A 7238-nucleotide genomic window follows, 5' to 3' on the forward strand; every position below is an offset into this window, starting at 1 on the left:
GCCAGGAAAGGGCAGCCCAGAGGGAAGAGGGGAGCCGGGGGAAATTCCTCAGCCAAAGCCCTGCCCCAGGGAGCAGGGTGTGTGTGGGACACCCCCTGTCCCCAGCCTGGGCACACGGGGACAACCCCTCAGTGCGTGCCACCCCAGGGCTGTGGGACACCCCCTGTCCCCACCTTGGGGCGCACGGGGACACCCCCGCAGTGCGTGCCACCCCAGGGCTGTGGGACACCCCCTGTCCCCACCCTGGGGCACCCCCTGTCCCCACCCTGGGCACACGGGGACACCCCTCAGTGCGTGCCACCCCAGGGCTGTGGGGCACACAAATGCACCAGCTGCAGAGTGCTGTGCCAGCCCAGCTTGTGCCCATCAGACCCCAGGGTCACAGTGGTTCATCCCGAGATGCTTCTGCCCCAAACAGAGTGCATTTTGTCAGGACATCAAAAAAGCATTAAGCTTTTTCTGGGCTTCAGTTGCTTGTACACTTATAGATCTGAGGAGGCACAGGGCTTTAAAAAAAATTAGAGTTTTTGAAAGGATTATTTTTCCCAGCTGTCATTAGAGTAAAAGTGTTATTTACCAATTTTTACAGAGTTCTAAACAGTATCATCCTACATTTACAAAGGTTGAGTTATTTAAATTTATTAATATAAAGGCAGAAAGCTCTTTATGGAGGTCAGATCATTTATTCTGCCCTGACAGATTAAATTACACACTGAGATAAAAAGCTGAAATGTCCTTATGAAGAGACCAAAAAACAGAAATTTTGGGAAAGACACATTGGTTTCATTCACCCTGGCCCTTAGTGAATTCCCACTAAGGAGGCTGAGGGTGTTTCAGAGTTGTTTCCATCCAGGGTGCCCAGAGCAGCTGTGGCTGCCCCTGGATCCCTGGCAGTGCCAAGGCCAGGCTGGGCACTGGGGCTGGAGCACCTGGCACAGTGGGAGGTGTCCCTGCCATGGCAGGGTGGCACTGGGTGGGATTGAAGGTCCCTCCCCACCCCAGCCACGCTGTAATCCCATGGTCCTGTGAAATCATTTCTGTGCAAGGAGAGGGCTGTGCCCAGCCCTGCTGCCTGCCCGTCCTGGGCAGGGTGTCACACTGGGGGGCTGGCACACTGTGGGCTGGCACACTGGGGACTGTCACACTGGGGGCTGGCACACTGGGGGACTGGCACACTGGGGACTGGCACACTGGGGGACTGTCACACTGAGGGGCTGTCACACTGGGGGCTGGCACACTGGGGGACTGGCACACTGGGGACTGGCACACTGGGGGACTGTCACACTGAGGGGCTGTCACACTGGGGGCTGGCACACTGGGGGACTGGCACACTGGGGACTGGCACACTGGGGGGCTGGCACACTGGGGGGCTGGCACACTGGGGGGCTGGCACACTGGGGGGCTGGCACACTGGGGGGCTGGCACACTGGGGGGCTGGCACACTGGGGGGCTGGCACACTGGGGGGCTGGCACACTGGGGGGCTGGCACACTGGGGGGCTGGCACACTGGGGGGCTGGCACACTGGGGGGCTGGCACACTGGGGGGCTGGCACACTGGGGACTGGCACACTGTGCACACCTCTGGCCTCAGCCCACTGCCACTCCTGTGCACAAACTGGAGGCAGTTCAGAGCCCAGCAGACAAAGCGAGGAAGGGCCTGGGGTGCTCCTGGAGCAGGGAGGTCAGCAGGAGCCGGTTTGGCACCACAGAGGGGACCAGGGGTTTGGAGAGGTCACTGAGAGGGGCTGGGAATGAGGGAGAGCCAGGTGAAATGTAAAACAGCACTGTGAGACAAGAATTATTCACAGGTCAGGAGGAAGAATTTGGGGTCACGGTGTTTTCATGCCAAATAGAATTTTTCCTGAGACAGAATGACCCCATGCAGTCCCTTTTGTCACCTGGGCATACACAAAATGATTTCCTGAGCAGGGAAAATTGATTGTTGAAGGCAAACTTGCATTGGCAATAGGTAAGAGCCTGAGTGACCTCTGCCCTTCTGCATCTCCCATTTCCATGACGGAGAAGTGCTCACAGAGGTGTCACAGCAGCCTGAGGGGCAGGGGGACATTGAGCACGAGGGTTTGCACCGTGCCCTGTCCCTGCTGGCCGGGCAGCAGCAGGGTGGGCACAGCAGATGGAAGCGGGGAAAGAAGGAAAATGTCAATTAAGTCTGAAAGGAGAGGGAGATTCTCCCGGTCAAGGAATTTATCTCCCTGTCTGGCTGGGCAAAATTCCCACGGGGATTTTGGGAGTTTTGCTGGGTGTGAGCGGGGCCGAGGGAGCCAAAGCAGGAGCCCCATCCCTGGCTGCTCTGGCTGCAGTGGGACCCCGCTGGCACCCGGGCTCCTTGGGAGGGATCCCACCTGCAGGGACCCCAGCTGGATGTCCCCCCCCAGCAGTGCAGCCGCGCCATCGCTGTCCCTGCACATCCCACATCCCACTGGGAGCAGACAGCGCCTGAGACCGCAGGTCCTGCCACCAAGAGGCTCAGAAACAAGCTTTAGATGCTCCCTGTCCTTTGCTTTCCCCTCCCAGGAGGGGCTGGATTAGAGACCTGATCAGGCAGCAAACAAATGCAGATGTACTGGACTAAATAAAACCTGGCTTGTGATCTCCATGTCAACAAATTAGACAACTGTGCTGGCAGCTTGGCAGGCTCCTCTTGTTTGCACTGGTAAATCAAGTCTTTGCAGCCGTACAAGAATTTCCAATTTTTTTCATTTTTAAAATTTTTCATTTGGGTGTTTGGTATTTTGGGGTTTTTTTTGCTGGCATCATTCCAGAAAGCTGATTAAATGGGGGTCTGCCTTTGTGTCCAAATCCTGGTTAGTTCTGATTCTCAGAGAATAGAGTGACTGCCAGGCCTGGGCTGGTTAAAGGTATCTGCTGCACCTCACAGGAACAGAGAGGGGCCCATTCCCTGCTCCCAGTGTCCCATGGACTGCTGGGGCTGTGGGGTCCTGGGGGGGAACAGCCCTGGGCTTCCTGTGGGAAGGGGAACCCCAGGAAAGGGAACCCAGGAAGGGGAACCCAGGAAGGGGAACCCAGGGAAGGGGAACCCCAGGAAAGGGAACAGCTCTGTGGTTCGTGTGGGAAGGGGAACCCCAGGAAAGGGAACCCAGGAAGGGGAACCCAGGGAAGGGGAACCCCAGGAAAGGGAACAGCTCTGCAGTTCGTGTGGGAAGGGGAACCCCAGGAAAGGGAACCCAGGAAGGGGAGCAGCCCTGGGGTTCATGTGGGAAGGGGACCCAGGAAGGGGCTCCCAGGGTGGAGCACCTGCACAGGACGGTCAGGCAGAAGAGTCTGAAACTTCCCGTTTGCTCCTGTCAGCACAGCCCTGTGTATTTGAATTCAAGCTAAAATCCTGAGTAGTTTGTAGTCTTTGTAGTCTAGTTGTATTCTTTAACTCTCATCTCTTGCAAGGGGTGCAGGGCAGGGGCCCCTGTGTGCTGGGCATCCTTGGACAAGGGCAGCCAAGCCCTTCCACGCTGCACCTTCAGCTGCTGCCAGTCTCCAGGGAACGGGGAGCTGGGTGATGGATTTTATCAGATGATTGATCACGGTGGTTTAAAGAGCAGTGCCCACCTCGAGGGCAGGGCTTTGTTCAGCAATTTTCGGTTGTGTTGAGCAATCACTCCCGATTACCCTGCTGTGACCTTGCAGGACCTTTGAGCTCCCCAGGAACTGAGCTGAGCAGGAAATGAGCCCTGTGCAGCAGCTGCTCTGAGGGATGGAGAGCTGTCAGTGTGTGCTGCGGGGGCTTTGCCAGCCCTGCTCTCCTGCAGCGCCCTGGCCTCACTGTGCCAGCACCTCCGTCTGCCCCTGGGCAGGGTCACAGGGTCCTGGCAGTGCCAGCTGCCCCTCCCGGCTGGGGCCAGGCTGTGAGGGCACAGGAGCCGTGTTCTCCAGGGCCCAGGGCTGGGGGGTCACCCTGCCTGTCCCCGAGTGCCTGCTGCAGCCCTGAGCAGTTCCACAGCCTCACACTGCCAGCACTGCCACCACTGCCACTGTCCCTCCCTGCCACCCACACTGCCACCACTGTCACTGTCCCTCCCTGCAGCCCTGAGCAGTTCCACAGCCTCACACTGCCACCACTGCCACCACTGCCATTGTCCCTCACTGCCACCTCACTGCCACCACTGCCACCCCTGCCACTGTCCCTCCCTGCAGCCCTGAGCAGTTCCACAGCCTCACACTGCCACCACTGCCACTGTCCCTCACTGCCACCCCCACTGCCACCACTGCCACTGTCCTGGCCCTGTCCCCCACTGCCACCCACACTGCCACCACTGCCCCCCCTGCCATTGTCCCTCACTGCCACCCCCCTGCCACCACTGCCACCCCTGCCACTGTCCCCCACTGCCACCCACACTGCCACCACTGCCACCACTGCCACTGTCCTGGCCCTGTCCCCCACTGCCACCCCCAGAGCAGCTCCCCAGCCTCCCGCTGCCACCACTGCCACTGTCCCCCACTGCCACCCCCAGAGCAGCTCCCCAGCCTCCCGCTGCCACCACTGCCACTGTCCCCCACTGCCACCCCCAGAGCAGCTCCCCAGCCTCCCGCTACCACCTCTCCCGAATCGCTCGGGAGCCCACAGCAGCTCCCCACAAACACTTCTCCCCTCCAAGGCTCCCCTCACAAAACCTGACGGTGCCTTTTTCCTGATGACAATCCAGCACAAACACGATTTAATGGGCTGGGAGGAAAAGAGGCTCAGCCACAGGACAGCAGGCAGTGATTGCAGTCTCCCATCTCATGGCTTTTTCTGGCCCCCTGCTCGCTCTCTCTGCTGTGGTTTCAGAGTGCATCATTCTGCTCATGCTGTCACTGGCCTATTACATGCTCTCCATTACAGCCTGAAGGTCTTTTGTGCTTACACTTTAAAGGTGGCTTTGTGCCTTTTTTTTTTTCTGCTTGTGAATTTGATTCAACTTTGCTCTGGGTTACTGTTATGGCTGCTACAGCACTTCACCCAATTTGGGAAAAGAAGCTGTGTCCAAAGGAAATGCTGGAGACAACCACGCAAACAATTCCCTTGAGATGTGCCTTTTATCCCTAATCTGAATTTGGCTGAGCTTGCAGAGCAGAAATCCCACAGGTTATTTATCAGGGACAGTTCCTGGGTTTTCCCACACCCAAAGCCATCACAGCTCTCAGCAGCCCGGCCTGGGGTCCCACCCTGCTCTCCTCCCTCCCTCTGGGCAGGGCAGAGCCGTGCCAGGTACCACAGAAGGAATATTGACTCCTTTAATTACATTTACCACCCTTATTACCTACTGGCATGAGGCAAGCTGGGCTGAGCCACAGCCATGAAAAATCAGCAGCTGCACAAACATGGAACAAAATAAGCAAATAAGCAAATAATTCATAACCTTGCTGAACAAAGACTTCCCAGGGCTTGTTTGCTTTCACAAATGCAAACACACAGAAATACGTTTAAGCAAAGAGATTCTGCCAAGATTTTTTTTGTGGGAAACTTGTCCTGGCTGGTGCACAGATGGGAAAAAGGGATTGGGGTGGATGTGAGAGTCCAGCTGAGGAGAACCAAAGGGTGGTTCTGTCCCCTTGTGGGCTCAGAGGAGACTGGGAGGTGAGGGATGTGTCTGAGAGAGAGCAGGCTCTGGTTAATGATCTCCATCCCAGGGAGGTGAGCACTGAATCCCCCTCCGTGGGCTCCTGGAGCATGAGGGCTGCTCTGCTCAGTGATTCCTGGTAAACCCACAGACAGCTGGAGATGGCTCCACTGCTCCCCTCACTGCACCCTGAATGAGACCAAAGCATCCTTCAGGTCCCATAACTCCCTCACAGCAGGGGCCAGTCAGCTCTGGGGCCCCAGGCTGGCACCACTCTCTGCCCAGCAGCCAGAGCTTGTCCTGGCTGCCATGAGGAGGATGCTGCCTCTCTGCTGTGCCTCCTCTGATGGCAGGGATGACAGAACTGAGGAACTGGGGGTCAGAGCATCCGCCTGGGGATCTCCAGCTCCAGGGAATGGATGATTTCTTCAGCTGCAGTTTTTATTTCTGCCTGGGGAGAGCTGGTGCCAGTGCCAAAGCAGAGTCCCTGTTCACCTGTTCAGCACTTATTTAAAGCAAATCAAAAGTAGGAGGATCCAATAGTCTTTTTTCATTATGGAGTAGCAAGTCAGGAGGTTGCAGGAGAATTCACTAAATTTTTGTGATCAGGTAATTTTCATTTTGATTACTGTAACCACAAAACAAGCCATGAGCCTGACATGAGTCTGATTCATAGTGAAGAAAAAAAGGACATTTTTCATGTAACAGGAGTGGGATGAAAAAATGCATCCTTTCCATCAAAACAATGCAAAATCTGATTTTTTTTTAAACCTGAACTTGGTCCAGTGTCTGTACAGTAAACCAAACTAAGCTGATCATATTAGCTGCCAGGTGTTGCTCTGGAGCAGCAGTGACATGATTAATTAAATAGTTACTGGGCCAAAACAGGACTGAAAATTAGTGTGATTCTCTGGCCATTCCAGCACTTCATATTAGAGAGACATGGCTGAAATACTGAACCTTTGGAGAAAAAGGGGCCCCACATCAGGTCAGGGACCTGAGCAGCCCCTGAGGGCACAGAGCAAGGTCAGGGCGAGGGCTGCTGGCATCCAGGGGCTGCAGGTGCCCCATGGCATGCCCTGCCCAGCTCTGCTGCCTCTGAGCTCACACTGGCACCACTCCCTGCTCCTGGAGAGCCCTCTGCACTACTGCAGCAGGACCAAAAGTGACTCAGAGCCAGGGAAATTGTACTTTCCCTTCGTGGTACACTCAGGATATCTCTGCTGGCCTGCAGGATATGATATCAGAATGCTGCCAGGGGATGTCCCATGCAGGGCCCTGGTACAGAGCTGGGTAACTCACAGAACCCCTGAGGGGGCAGCAGCTCCAGGAGCACCAAACCCCACCTTTGGCCCAAAGCCTGCACAGCCACCCTGCCACATCGTGGCCATAAACCCCACAAACCCCAGCTCTTCAGTTCCCTCAGCTTCAGAATACAGACTCTAAATGCAAATTTAAAATAACCCACAGGTGATGGGTTTCTGTGAGCTGCCAGCAGGTTTTTGCCTGTGTAACCTCACTGAATCATCAGGCACTGGCTCCAAGTGCTGTTTGCTCAGATTTAACACCTGCAGGGAGTTTTGTTGTTACCCAGAATCTTATTCCAGGAGTGGGAGGCTCAGCATGGCTCCCAGGGCCTGGCAGGTCTGCGGAGGGGCTGCC

The sequence above is a fragment of the Passer montanus genome, unplaced genomic scaffold, assembly GCF_014805655.1.
Source record: "Passer montanus isolate IOZ18808 unplaced genomic scaffold, ASM1480565v1 scaffold9, whole genome shotgun sequence".
In the NCBI taxonomy this organism is placed as follows: Eukaryota; Metazoa; Chordata; class Aves; order Passeriformes; family Passeridae; genus Passer; species Passer montanus.